The sequence below is a fragment of the Pristis pectinata genome, chromosome 24 (genome assembly GCF_009764475.1).
Source record: "Pristis pectinata isolate sPriPec2 chromosome 24, sPriPec2.1.pri, whole genome shotgun sequence".
Taxonomy (NCBI): Eukaryota; Metazoa; Chordata; class Chondrichthyes; order Rhinopristiformes; family Pristidae; genus Pristis; species Pristis pectinata.
Genome location: NC_067428.1, coordinates 30,888,422 through 30,904,432, shown reverse-complemented (window position 1 = coordinate 30,904,432; position 16,011 = coordinate 30,888,422). Strand labels below are relative to the sequence as shown.

Here is a 16,011-nt window from a genome sequence, read left to right as displayed (position 1 = left end):
CTGATATTGTTTTCCCTTGTACTACCTCAATGCACTGATGTGATAAAATGATCTGTATGGATGGCATGCAAAGTTTTCCACTGTACCTCAGGACATGTGACAATAATAAACCAATCCACCAATTTTAATGGGGGAAAAAAGAACGAACAATTCTGGAGATGGACTGTTTTGAGAGTCACTTAGGGACTCCACCTCGCGACTGTGGAATCCAATCACAGACCAGCAGGGCCTGCTCTAAAAGTTCTCTGGTAGCCATCTAATCCACCTGGGTATTTCATTACCCAAGCAGAGGCTTTAATCTTTCGGGAAAATGGCTACCCCTCCCTGCACTTCAAAGCTTTCACTAAAAAAAGTTGACCTTCGAAGTGGAACCCTTACATGTGCAAGCACGGAGCAGTAAGGGTACAATTCACACTGGGTAAAGCTACAGGACAACATGCAACACCTCAAACCACAGTTAGTAATCTCAAATTTGTTCTGCAATGCATCAACAGTTTAAAGATTTCCACATTGCATGTATTTCCTTAAAAAGTTTCTTTAATGTTGACTAAAGATCCTCACCATAGTGTTTCATCTCCTTCACTCTGTAGAAAAGAGCTACTTGCTGCCCCAGCTACATTAAGAGGGGTTTAAAAAAAAGTCTTCAAGTTGCATTATAAAACAATACAATTGACCCTTTAGTCACCAAGTAACCTAAAATGATAAATATCGCGAGATGTTGATATTTTCAACAATAGTTCATTCTTCAGGAAGCAAAAAATTAAATAGATCAAAATTTCAAATCATACTTGCCACTGTATAAGCAAGTTGCACCACTCGACTTTAACACTTGTTTGAGAACATTTTCAACAAATACATTTTATACGTTTAAGTAAAACCTGAAAACTAATGACTGAGGGAGCCTGGATGTTAACTGCTCAGTTGTAGGTCAATAACTCCCATAATCTGGTTAATCAGAAATCAGATTCAGCCAGGCACTAAAAACATTGTAACGTGTATTTTATTACCTCCAACTATTTCCATTGCAAGCCCACTTTCAGTTTATTTGGTACAGCTCACACCTCTGGGTCAGAAGGTGCTGGTTCCAGCCCCATTCAAGGTCTGAACAAATAATCAATGCAAATCAGTGCAGTTTTGAGAGAAACAAATTGGCAAAAAAGTGCCACAACTTCGATGAGATGAACTAAGATTCCTAAAAATCCCATTGCATTATTCTAAGGAAAGTTTTCCTGACACTCCTACCAATCTTTACTTTCATAACCAGCATCAAACAGATTCACTGATTAATTTCTGCTGCACATGGGGCTAGTTTCCTCGTGTAAAAAAAGCATTAATAACATGCTCTGACAACCTGCCAACACACAAATGCACATTGCATTCCATCAAGTTCTTTTAAACCAGAATCACTGAAGTAAAGCAGAAAAACTTGCAGCTAATCTGAGACTAACAAGGTCCTGTACACAGTAAGTAATCATAACCAGATAAAGTTATGCTAAAGATGGAGTGATAAATATTGAGGAAGCCACAAGGAAAATATCTTTCTTCATGCAAGAGCCATGGGACCTTCAAAATATATCCAAAACCAATGGGATGCTGCTTTACTGTTTTGTCCAAGAAGTGGTGCCTCTTTGTGCAGCATTCAAATCTTGTACGGAGGTCCCTGGAAACTTGACCCAAGACAGCAAGTACCTTTATCATATGGTTATGCTGGGCTCTGGTTCAAAATCAATCATGAAACAGATTCAAATCTTCCTTAAAATGAAGAAGAGATTGTTTAAGACTCAAACTTCTTGAGATACGTGGAGGGGAGAGTAACAGGTTCATGGTCACTTTTACCAGTAAAAAAAAATCAAAATTCTCAAACTGACATGCTGGGATTGTAATTTTTTCCTCTGGATTACTATTAGATATTAGCAGTGCAATGTCCAAGCCTCAGGACACATTTTCAATATTTTGAAAATCAAGTGGTTCCTTACTGATTTCCATGCACCCCCCCCCCCCCCCCCCAAAACAAACATGCAGCTCAAAGACATGTCCTCAATCTATCAATCTCCAGATGGACAGTCCTAGACCCAGCTGCCTCTTCCTGTCAAAGGTTTCAAACAGTCGGTATAAACTAAAATTAAGCATATTTCAGTCCAACAGACCTGACAGCTAACAAGTCGTTAACGCCAAGACAAATGAAAATGTTCTTCATTTTAATTAATTTTGGATATCAAGAATGGTAACAGATTTTTTTAATTTGAGAAAATGAAAGGGACAATAGTTTTCTTAGATGCATTGAATAGATTCAGAAAACTCCTTTCTATTCTTGGTTGAAATTTAAACTATGAAATTGAATGGTTTAATCCCAATGAAATACCAGATCAGTAAGCATAACAAAGATAAATGCACTTCAGGACTGGAATAAAGGAGGTAACTTGGCATCATGAACAACTTCAGCTTGCTACAGCAATTTCCTTCTTGATATATTTATTTTATCTATTTCTCTCCATTCTCTCCTAGTGCCACTGACAATAAAGATTAACTGCAGCTATGGTACCTAATGATTGGACATGAATTAGTACAAGGAATCACAGAAATTGAATACTGCTTAACAAATCAAGATTATTGTATAATGACATATATCAAAAACCTAAGAGCACAAACCACCAAACTCAAGGTCAGCTTCGATCCTGCCATTATCATCCTCTCACACATTAAAGGATGAACTCTTGATCTTCTAACCTGTCTGTCTCAAGAAACAAAGGTCTGCAGATGCTGGAATCTGGATTAAAAATACGATGATGCTGGAAGAACTCAGCAGGCCAGGCAGCATCCGTGGAGAAGTGAAAGATGGGATGATGCTGGATAGTTGATGCCAATCTGCCTTGTTGTGGCCCTTGCACTTTTTCTACCTGCACTGCATTTTCTCGAACTGTAACACATTTTGCATTGTTTTCTTTTTATTGTCTTGACTTATTATGGCAATAAATCTGGATGGCATGCAAGACAAAAGCTTTTCACTGAACCTCAATACAATGTGACAATAATAAACCAATACCAACACTTAAAATGGGTATTCTGGTGGCTTGCTTGGATTTCAACATTTTCAAGCAAAAAAAATTACTCACTAAATATTCCAGAAAGGTCATGCATGAAGCATGCATGCATTTTTTGATTTTTAAAATTAGTTCTTTCCAAAGTACAGAACATGACTTATCACAACCTTTGCCAACCCTAGCCCCAGCCTCCAAGCCCCCCACTCTGATTCCTTGATCTTCAGATGCATTTCTTCAGCCCTGATCTCGAGCAGTACCATAAAACCTCCAAGCTGATCCCAACTGCCAAAATGGCACATCCATGACGAGACAGTCGTGTACATGACATGCAACGACCACTTGGAACAACTATATGCCCACACTATAATTTCTAAGCCTACTTGCCTCTTTAGTCCATTTTTCTGCAAACATTTTCCTCCAATGACAGAACTGCTATCACTGAAGTGTGGTTAGATAATCCTGGGCAACATACTGCGAGACATGGCACAACACAAGTCTGATGCAAATCCACCATAGTCAGTTCTGACGACTGGGGAGCTGGAGAGTCCAGTACAGGAAAGAATAAAATACAGGAAATATGGATGAAACAAAGCCAACAGTGGACAGGAGATGAGATAATTAGAACGGCGGAGTCCAGACGACAAGGCATGGATGAGGTTGAGGCATCAAGGGAAGAGAAACACTCAACCTAGATTGTTCACCTTGGATTTGTTCTACTAATTAGATCTAAAATACTACATCCATTAGCTGCCATCTTATTTTGTGATCTGAAGATTATTTCTCTCCTTTAAACCTGAACTCTATTCCTTGGTGACCCATGTAACCATTATCAGAGTAATCTTTTCAACTATTTACTGAACAATCTAAAGAAAAAAAATCTTCAGCCCATTTTGATCAAAAAATCTAAGTTTTTTTTTATGAACAAACTTATACAATAAAAATTCTTCCAGATTCATGAATAAAATGTAAACAGAAAGGTGAGCGTACTCCTAGGTAAGAAAATGTTGAAGGCATCAATCGCTGACACACAAAGAGAGGTGCAGCTGGTGTGGAAAAATAAGAGGTATGATTAATTTCTCCATTCTTGGCATAATATCAATGACTCAGCAGAACTTTTAGAGCTTGTGCTAAACTGCCTGCCAACACTTGAAAGCAAATATAAGCAGGCAACTACAAAATGTTTATGTTAGAGTCCAGTAACAATTCCCCAGGCAAATCCGCTGCTGGGTTTGGTGCTTGGTCTCACTGATCAGGAAGATTTCAGGACTACACCAAAGCGCACCAGCTTGGCATCCAAGGACCTACAGCCAAATTCAGGAATTGGATCCAGGAAGGTCCCCAACTCCTGGCAATTTTCTTTCTGGTTAAAGCCAGCATGAACAATGGTTGAAGGTAAGGTTTGATCATCTGTGATGCCAAATCTTTCATTTCTCATGTTAGTGATGTTTCAACCGTACTTAGCCCCTTCCATTTTAATGACCTCAAAAATGGACACTGGTGTCAGAATGGAGTGGTACAGCACAGAAACAAGGCCTGCAGCCCACTGAGATGCCCATCCATGCTAATCCCATTTTCCTGTGTTTGGCCCATATCCCTCTATTCCATTTCCATCCTGTACAAATGTCTTTTAAATGCTACGACTGTACCCACTTCTGGCAGTTTATTCCATAAACCCATCACCCTGTGTGGAAAAACCTGCAAGTAAGATCTCCCCACACCCCCCCCCCTCCACCTTAAATCTATATCCTCTAGTTTTAGACTCCCCTACCCTTGCAGAAAGACCATCCCTATCTATGCCCTTCATAAGTTCAAAAACCTCTTTAAGGGCACCCCTCAGTCTCCCAAGTTCCGGAGAACAATCCCAGTTTATCCACTGTCTCCTTATAACCAAAGCCCTCCATTTCAGGCAACATCCTGGTTCAGAACACCTCTTCTGCACTCTTTCGAGGGCTACCACATCCTTCCTGTAGTGTGGTGACCAGAATTGCATACAAATTCCAAGTGTGGCCTAACCAATGTCCTGCACAGCTGCAACTCCAGCCTGCAAGTTATGTAATAAGTTCCAACTTGTACTCAACTCCTGCCCAAGGCAAGTAAGCCAAACACCTTCATTACCCTATCCACCATTTTTTGGAAGCTATAAATCTGCACCCTTCTGTTCATCATGCATTAGCTCAACACAAAAGGTCACAAATCTTTTAAAGAATAGGTAAATAGAATCAGTTTTAAATTTATAATATTTGCATGTATGCTGGGGCTCTCTTTGGATCAGTGAAGGCTGTTTGTTTTCCACCCCTCAATTATCATTATGGACAAAAATTAGATATTTTTGGTTGTTAGAAGCACTTTTGGGCAAAAACACCTATTTCCATATTAGATGGTTACTAAAATTAGTAATGGCAAAAGAAGTCTATAAATTCAAAGCTGTCTATTGTCATGTTAACTTTTACAAATCACCCTGTTTCCCCAAAGTTACCCAGCATCACCGCTGACTAGTGCATTCTATTTCACAGCCACAAACAAAATGCGATTGGTCAACACTTCATGCAGAATACTCTCACTGAGAACCACATTCCGAAGGTAAAACACATCGTTGACGTTGAAGTACTGCCAGAGTTTTAAAGGTGTATTCAAAAATACAGACAGACTTTTGGATTAATTCAAAATTCAAAGTTAAATAAAAGCATTTTAACCATACAGGATGTTATACATATCTGTGTCATACAACTTTTTGGTAAGAAGTTCCCATATCAATTACAGTAAAACTCTATAATCTAGTAGGCCCAGGGCCTTGGTGGCACTGGACTAACAGAAAAAACATCCAATAGTCTGGAAGATCTATTAATACCTTACTTTTAATTCAGCTCCCACCACCCAAAGGTTATGGTATTATAATAGATGTTGCAGTGAACCAGACACAGTGGGAAGAGTGGGGAAAACAGGATCTCTGGCTAAGTACAGCAAACATTATCCAGCGATCCAGATTTTCAAATAACTGCATAGCAGATTGGAGTTTTACTGTAATTTGTACAGTACCTAATGCAATGACCTGTGATGTATTGGTCTGAATATCAAAATTATTTGAATGCTGCTTATATTGCTCTGATATTTGTTTTACTTCTGAACTCTATACCATCCTCAAAATATTTTGCTTGGTTATTGCAAGATCCTGTCATTCATAAGGGAGACTAACTGTAACCATCAGGCAAGCTTGCTTGCCATGGGACAGACTGTCCAGAGCCCGATTGTCTGTCATCCTTTGGGCATCATTAGCACCCCCCTACCAAACAGTTCGCAGAAGCAGGGAACAGCTCAGCTCCACCTTATTGTTCTGCTTACACAGGCGTAACGCAACTGGAGTGGAAGGGCTCATCACTCACACTGCTTCCAAGTTGGTATTTAGTTGTGTTTTAAATTCATTTTTCAGGACATGGACACCACTAGGAAGGCTGGCATTGCTCGACTAGTCTGTGGGACCTCTCCCACAATCTGGAGATCAGTCCCCAGATAGCTTAAAGGAGGGATGAGCAAGGTTGACTGGATAGGAGGGATGGTGCCATGCAAGAATCAAGCTGGGAGTTCATCAGCTTTATCTCGTGTTCTAACACAGCAATTATGAAGAAGCTGAAGTGGCCCAGCACATCTAGAAGTCAATTAAAAGTCAGCCACTAGGCCATGAGTATGGAGTCATGTACAGCCCAGAGCAGGAATGGACAGCAGTTTTCATCCCCTGAAGGAAATCAGTGAACCAGAAGAATTTTTACAATACTTCAATAGCTTTGCCATTATAGAGACTAGTTCTTTTAAAAAAAAGCATCAGATTAGTAACAGAATTTAAACCCCACAGCTGCTGTGATAGGACTCAAACACTCTTCTCTGGACCATTGATTTGTCTGGACACCTGGGTTAGTAGCCTGAGAACTTAAACCAATGCATCAGCATCGCCTTTGTTCCAGGAACCTCCCCAATGTGGCAGGGACATGGATAGATGTTGATACGAACAAGGTCTTGCCATACAGAATGCTATTGCTAGTTGGTTACACTACAACCTGCTGTCACCAGGCTATGGAATTTTCTTCATAGTTTCCATTCTGGTCCTGCTTCATTTCCTAATTCCAAGCTCATTTTAAAAGCAATTATAAACAGTGGCACATTTTTATCTCCTGTATGTGACATCTAACCTCTGCTATTAATTCACTGATACAAAAACTTAAAGGCTTCTGAAAATCCAATTTTCACTGCGTGACCCATCTATTACACCAGTCACATCATCTCCATGGGTAAGCAGGTACACATCAAGTGGTATCTGCAACAGAACAGCTTCACTACTGAGTAAACTATTCATAAACCATTATGATTCTTTCACCAACTGAAAACAAGGTCAACAAACATCTCAGGTGCATTCACCATTATATGCTAGATAAAGTCATGAGAAAAACGATGGTCTAATTTAAAGGATTCCAAAACTTTTCCATTACATATACAGGCCCTCCCCAGGTTACAAACACTCGACTTATGAACACCCTGCAGATACGAATGAGCTCCCATAAATTCAAACGATCAGTCTTGTAAGAAAAACCCATTTCTACACTGCAATAATCAGATGCCATTGTCTCTTAAGAACACAGGCTGCCAGGTTTCACCACAGGAGACCACTTGAGAGTTGCTTCGGAAATTGACAAGCCATCTCTTCTATTGATGCTTGTGCATGATACTCTCTTAATGCAACACCTACTGATATGTTAAGCCCACTGAAACTAGCCATTGGACGTGGGGTATCCTGATTCTGTACCATTTGTAATGAGGCGGGGGTAAAAATAAAAGTATATTATTCATGTTGATTGGCTCTCATCAACACCATTCATTACAATACTGCAGTGGTATGGTTACCGTATCGAGTGATTGTGTTTTCTTAATGCAAGAGCAATTGAATTATTCTGAAAACACTACAGCATACACTCATCACTAGTTAAACATTAAAACAAATGAAGTGATTTTATACATTTGACTAGTGGACAAAGATCAACTTATGTCTATTAACGGAACCATTTGTAACCTGGTATAGTCTGTACAAAGCACCATTTTACTACGATTAGTTTCACTTACTCAACAGCTCATGTCAACGCACATCTATTTTGGTATGCTTTTGACTGCATTCAAAATGACAAAGATCGAATTGCAGTGTAGCTTGTAAACAGAGCTTTTACACAGTCAACTACACGTTTCATTAGTGTTTTTGAGGTAGGACAATGCAGGAATCGCCACACTGTTTTAAAACTAGTTTTCTACCTTGTCGACTGAAGGGTAGAACCTTCATTTTCCCCCACATTATACAGCCCTTGCAACTTTCTACCATGTCCCTTGTCAGTTGCTGTCTCTTCACCTTTTCCACTTTTCTTTGCCTCAGCATTCTTCTATACAACACGTCATGCCCTTTCAGCCAAAGCACTAACTGGGGTCAGCTGAAGGCACATGACCGATCACCAAGACACACTGCTAGCTACAATCTGCCGACCTCAAAAAGCACAACTTATTCCCAAATTTTGTGTCCTTTTTCTAGCAAATATCCTCACCTTGGAATCAGAACTTTGTGGGTCACACACTGAGCACCTGGCCCAGGCTACCACTCCCGGGCAGTGTTGAGGATGCTGTACTGTCTTTTAGATGTGACTGCAACCTGAGGCCTCATCTTCTCCACAGGGCAGATGCATCTTCTCCACACTATATTTACTAAACCCAACACAACTATCTCAAGTTGAAACTTTTGTGGTATCTTGTATTTCTCAGCACGGATAAGCAAAACATTGTAAAAATATGAAACATTCTAAAGTACACACATTTTACATTAAAACTGGGACAAATTTAAGGTAGCCAACTCAGCAAAAATAGCTTCCAGTGCAAGGTCCCAGTACAAGCAACAACATTTAATGAGCATTGTGTAAAGATATGGCACTCAAGCTGCTAGGCAGCAAATGATTTACAAAAGACCTGTTAATTTTCCTACAAATCCACTGAAAAGTTTCCAGTTGTTTTATTCTGAAATGTAATATTTTCATCACAAAGCTGCACTTAAGTGTTTCTGGCAAGCTTGTCAAATTCTGTGCAAGTATGTGCATAGATTTCTTTCCCTCATTATCACAGTAGGTAACACAAGAGAATACCTCAAAATAAATCAAAGAGACAGAAGAGGATGAAAATGAAGCAATGGCAAATCCCTTTTCATGGCACAGCAGAGACAGAGAAGCTCCGTTAAACTTTTGGTTTGTTCATTAGTTAAACATTAAAACAAATGAAGCTCAGGTAATAGTGCAGCAGGAGAATGCTAGGGGGTATTATACCAGATGAACTAACAGGGCAGTTAGAAAATACCAGTTGGATTAGACAAAGTCAACATGGAATGATGAAAGGGAAAGTGTTTGACAAGCCCAGTGGCGTCTTTGAGGATGTTACTGGTAAAATAGGAGGAAACAGGTGTTGTGTACTTGGATTTTCAGAAAGCTTTTGATGATGCCCCACACAAAAGATTACTGTGTGATCTTTTGTGAAACTCCATCAAATTACTAAAGCAATCAGCAGTAGGGATAATGTCCATCAGGAAGCAGTTCATAAAGATGGACCTTTATCAGGATAGCAGGTGATAACTAGGCAGGTATTGCAGAGAATTGGTGCCTGATCTCAGCTACTTATAAACGCATGATTTATATAGTGGCAGAAGTGCAAAGCTTTGAATTTTGCCAACTCTGAAGTAGGTTGGATTATGAAAAGCAAGGAATTTGCAAAATGGACTTCAAGACCAAGTTTAAAGAGACAGATTATATTCAAATAACTACAATTTTATGCAAATGCTGAAAGCTATGGTTTATTTTTAATTACAAATATAAATCACTACAAAAAAGACAATTGATCTATTCCTTTTCCAAGTGGTGTTATGCACCATAGTGTAGCTGTAAGCATAATGCTATTACAGTGCCAGCGACCCGGGTTCAATTCCGTTGCTGTCTGTAATGAGTTTGTATGTTCTCCCCATGTCAGCATGGGTTTCCTCCAAATGCTCTGGTTTCCTCCCACATTCCAAAGATGTGCAGGTTAGGGGCTGTGGGCATGCTACGTTAGGGCTGGAAGAGTGGCGACACTTGCGGGCTGCCCCCAGCACATTCTCAGTAATGCAATAAGATGCATTTCACTGCATGTTTCGATGTACATGTGACTAATAAATATCTAAAAATACCTAAAACCTGGAACTTAAAGCTTTTTGATGCCCACTTTTAATACAAAACTGATTAACATTAACTCGAGGAAAAATTAGTTCCTATTTTTCTTACGGTATAACAGCAGTCATGTGTAGCACACACTGCCTTGACTATATTCTTTGATCCATCTTGAAAGGACAAAAACACTGGAAAAACCAATCCATTTGTGCTTTTGTTCCCTGAAAACTATCCCATCCTCCTTATTCTGGTGTCCTGCTGGGATGTGGACCAAATGCTAGAAGATCGGATTAATGTGGATGGGTGCCCATTGGTTAGTATGGATGTGATGGGCCAAATGGCCTGTTTCTGTGCTATACAACTCCATGAGAAAACCTGGCCAAGGGATTTAGAAGTTAGGGTCAAGGGTAAAGGCAAACTGACATGAGAAAAATAAGAGTGACAGATGAGGTGAGCGAAAGCAAAAGCAATGAAACCAATTTAGAGTTGATCACCATTCTGTAGGAAAACTAGAGCACCCAAGAACAATGACAGGCAACTTCATCTGCAAAATTCCCAACCAAATAATTAAACTCTCAGATATCCAAACTTGTATTTACTTAGGAAATGGACTTTATTGCCAGACTTCAACTTGGTATTACACACTGTACATTATGAAACAAGCAACATAGAAAACTGCTAGTGTTCTCAGTAACTGACACATGCAGAAATCTCCAATGCTGGGACACTTCTGTGCTATTGTTTGAAAGACATGAACACCTGCAAGATTTGTAAAGTTCTTGATTACATAGTCAAGGATTGTAACCAGAGCACATGCTTGCTTTCAGGAATAAAGTGAATGCAATGAGGGAAAGAGGTTACACCCTTAAGAGGGGCCTCAACCTCATCCTGGTGAGGTTGCCTGTAACAGGAGAATGGGAGAGCAAGGTTTGACCTCGTCTAGTTGGGATTCTTCAGCAAATGCCACCACTACTGCAAGGTTGGTGATAATTTCACTAAGTGTTACTGTGAGGACAGGAGCTCACAGAATCTCAACCTTTAAAAATGTGACTTTATAGAGTTTGTGATGGATGTTCTGTAGATTCAGTAAGAAATGCATCATTTGAGCATTATAGCAGCTTCAATAAGCAACATTTGTCAACATGTCAAATCTGTCACTTATGTAACAAACAGTTTTTCCAAACTCAAAAATCCATTTTTTATATTTTCAACTTTATTACAATTAACTATGGATCTTCTAGGTGAATTGGAATTGGTTCATTAGAACATAGAACAGTACAGCACAGTACACAATGTTGTGCTGACCTATGCAAACCTCCATGATCAACGTAACCCCTCCCTCCTACACAGCCCATAACCCTGCATTTTTCTTACATCTACGTGCCTATTAAACTCTTAAAATGTTCCTATTGTATCAGCCTCTACCACAACCCACAGCAGTGTGTTCCAGGCACAATTATTGTCACATACCAAGGTACAGTGAAAAACTTGTCTTGCATACCATTCATAAATTAATTCATTACACAGTGCATTGAGGTAGTACAGGGTAAAGCAATAATAATACAAAATGTGTTACAGTTACAGAGAAAGTGCAGGCAGGCAATAAAGTGCAAGGTCATAATAAGGTAGATTGTGAGGTCAAGAGTCCCGCTTATCATACTAGGGAACCATTCAATAATTTTATAACAGTGGGATGGAACCAGTCTTTGAGCCTGGTCATACATGCTTTTAGATTTTTGTGTCTTCTGCCCGATGGGAGAGGGGAGAGTCTGGGGTGGTTGGGGTCTGATTATGCTGCCTGCTTTATCGAGACAGTGGGAAGAATAGACAGAATCCATGGAGGGGAGGCTGGTTTCTGTGATGTGCTGAGCTGTGTCCACAACTCTCTGCAGTTTCTTGCAGTCCTGGGCAGCATAGTTCACTGTACCAAGTTGTGATGTATCCAGATAGGATGCTCTATGGTGCATAGTTAAAAATTTCTTTCCCACTTGGCAATGTTTTTCTAGAACAACAGCTACCTGCATTCCTACATTGAGGGTGCTACTACATACATGTACAGATTGCTTTGCAGTAGTGTTATCACGGAAAGTATGATAAAAATATTAGAAAGAATGGGCAAATCTTGGTCACAAATGTAGTTTTAAGCAGCATCTCAAAAGGGAGGAAAGATGTAGAGCAAAGTAGTAAGCCACTAGGACAACTGAAGAGTTTGATAGGAAATTCAAACTTCAGGTAAACAAGTGAAAGAACAGCAATAATTTTGGGACAAGGAAATCAGAGATGCCAGAAACTAGGAGGACAAAGTTCAGAGATTTACAAGTTGAATTAGCCACAAGAGGTTGGGCAAACACACTGAATGATTAATGAAGGAAAGTTTGAGTGACTGCAAACAGGTGATGCAAAGTGCAAGTTAGGAAAAGGCAGAGTTTTAGATGGGTTCCAATTTGCAAGAGGAGGAAGATGGAAGGAGGGAGGAGTTATTGAGTTTAGAGAACAAAAGAATGGACAAGACTGATGTTGAGAAACTGATAATGATTACAATCCAGGTGATCAGTGGAAGTTAATTAAATTGAAATCTAAATTGAAAAACTACAATTTACTTTGTCACAAAAATCATACAACTTTTTTTTGCTGTGCACGAATTGTTAACTGTTCATCTGCTTTTCAATCAAGATGCCAATCCATAGGAGAGATATACCAGCAAAATATCCTCCCCAATTCCTTCCTCTACCTTCACTTGGTAGAATGCCTAGAGGTTGAGATTACCCGCTGAAATAAACAAAATCCAGTGCATGAAGGCCCAAAAGATATTTTCCTTGAACAATACAAATTAAGACAGTGATATTTAAAAAAATCTTCCCCTTGGCATAACAAATTAATCACTCAAGGGGAGCAGGTGCAAAGCAGCCACATGGCACTATACAGTCTTCCTAATCCACAGAGAATTCACACATGGATGCTCATGAATTACTCCCTGCAAATCCTACATGACAAACATCATTCACACATCTTGTATTGTTGCCTGCAAGTTCTTTGCCTATAATAACGCAGCTAAACTCTGGAGAAAAGATACTCCAATGTGGTAGGGGTCCTATACCCTGAACTATTTACACCATTACAAAAAAGTTTACCCTTGAAGTTGTTACCTCCACAGCAATGCCATAGAAACATCTCTCTTGTTAATTACCCTAACGGGTTCTTCAAAGATCCAAAGCTCCAGCTCACACTGCCTCCAATCCAATTGACTGGTTGGGTTTGGGAGGGTGGGAAGAGTAGTCAGCAGCTAGATTGGGGGATGGGGAGGAAGATGAGCAAATGATGGGGGTGGGGGGGGGGAAAGAGAGAAAAAAGGGTGGAGGAACGAGAAGGATTTGGATGCAAGGGGATCGGGTCTGAGTGCAGGAGCACATATGTACAAGCTCATTCTGGGATCCCCTTTGGCACTGGATCAAGAGCTAGTCTTCAAAACCGGTAGCTGGTGTGCCACAGCCAAGAATTCACGTAGAAGCATCTCCCACTCCTCAGAACCAGAGAGAAAACATCTCTGATCAAGGAACTGCCCAAGAAGAATCTTCAAATGAAGACTTTTCTAACATTTTCCAACCATTCTGAAACCATAGCTGCAACTGAAACAGTTACGGTGTGTAGTGGCAGTAACTAGTTACAAGCCTCAGAATACACAACAGTAAGGAGGTTTTATTACAAACTTAAATATTTCACTAAAGATTCACATCCTAAAAGAACTAAACCCTTATACTATAAATTGGTCAATTTGGCAAATAGTTTGCTGGACTGGTCCCAATTTTCCCTCAAGTCTCAACACTTGATTATTTGCAGATAAACATCCAATTAAACTTGAATACCCTTTGACTCAGTTTCTGAAGACCTCTGCTTAGCCCATCTCACTAAAATGGTTTATACTACACACTGATAAAGGTACTGTGAAATAATTTAAAAACCATAGCCAGAATACTTTGCAAGAAAGGTCATGCTTTCAGTTATAATTCCATGGAGTATATAAAGGCAGCAGTATTATTGTTTTCAGGCTGGAGTTCCCCTCAGTTGGCGTCAGTTTCTGATGTAGAACAATGTTTGAAAGTAGTCCTTGTAAATGAAGTACTGGCAGTGATTACTTATACACTACATTCTCCCACCCATTACTTGTGGCACAGTTGACAGCAGACTTGCCTCAAAAACAGAAGGCTGTTGGTTCATGTCCCACCTTAGAAGTGAGCACAAACATTCAGGCTGACAATCTAGCACAGTACTGAGGAGGTGCTACACTACTGGAGATATGGCTCTTTCAGATGAGATGCCTGTGGTTTCAAGATGCTATTTCACAGCAACTAAATTCTCTCAGGTGCCCTACCAATTTTCCTCCTTCCATCAACATCCCAAAACAGATCATTACCACTACCACGTTTTTGTTCATGGAAGCTTGCTGTGCATGACATTTCCTACACTTCTAAAATACTTTCTCAGCTCCAAAACATTTTGGGGCATAGAGTTTGTAAACAGTACTGCTAAATGCAAGCCTGCCTTTTTACTTGGGTCACTTAAGACGAGAAGAAACAATTGTATAGTGTTTCTCCAAATTCAAAATGGAATTATTTTACCCAATTAAGTCCTGATTATGAAAATCCACTTGGCACACTCCCACCTCTCACCCAATGTCATTATCTTAATGCAGTTTGTGGTTATATCAAGCACACTGGAGTATTTATATACATGGCCATCACAAAAACAAGCTACAAAATCTATTGGAGTACAAGTATATCACAATAATCAACTTGTGATCATAATAAAAAGGGCAGTAATTTCAAACATTCTACTTGCCCTTCAAGCAGTTTGCTTTAATTGCAAACTATTGTACTCCCTGGAGCCCATTTTGTTTTAACAAACATTAAAAAAAACCCCAGTAACAAATACCGTATTTGTTCCAAATTATTTACTGTAGTAAAATAGCCTTTTCAGCAAGTCCCTGAAGGTGTTCGTATGGAGCACGTGAGGATTTGGTCCTAAACCACTTGACTCAGTGGGAAAGTGCCAGATTCCCAGTTGGCAGTAATAAGTTTCAAAAGGAGTTGCAAAGCAGAGCAGCAGCTCATTAGGGAAAGCTACAGGGCCTGAAAAGAGATAGCAGACACGTCGGGAGTGACTAGAGACTAAAAAAATTCTCCGTAGAAACTAGATCACAGAGCAGATGAAGCTGGTTCTGATTTGTTTCCACTGATAACACGAAGCACAAATGTAGAATGGAGATGCCACTTCAGGGGAATTTTACAAATAAGGTACTTGTAAAAAGGGGAGGATGGGGGGCAAAATGAGTACAAAATAATAGTGCAAGACATTTAGAGTGTATCTGGCAAAGATCAAAATACAGCAAAACACTGGGGATGTCAGTGCAGATCAGAGCCAAAATAGCTTCTGGGGGCAGAAGGCAGCTTAGGGCTGTCTAGAGAGATTTTTCATTTGTCATGTTTCATGTATGATGGCATGGAAGTGAATTCAAGTAGAAAATTGCAAGAATATATACCTCTGAGGAACTTTTCCCATGAGAAACTAACTGCTCTCCCTTCCCAAATTAGAAGGCATTTTCATATTCTAGAATTTGCAAGATGACAGTGCGTCTTTGACATGTCCCATTGCATCAAGCCTACAGTTAAAATCAGATCTTTGCTTTTTGTAATGCAAGTGCTTTGACAGCAAGAACAAAGTACATCATGCCAGCCGAGGCTGGAATTGTTGGACATCTAGTCCAG

General features: G+C 39.8%; 1 protein-coding gene across 9 annotated transcripts in view; it reads right to left on the bottom strand.

Moving 5' to 3' along the window:
* LOC127582422 (transcription factor 12-like) overlaps window positions 1-16,011 on the bottom strand; it is a 118,774-nt gene that overhangs the window by 55,310 nt on the left and 47,453 nt on the right. The window lies entirely within an intron of this gene.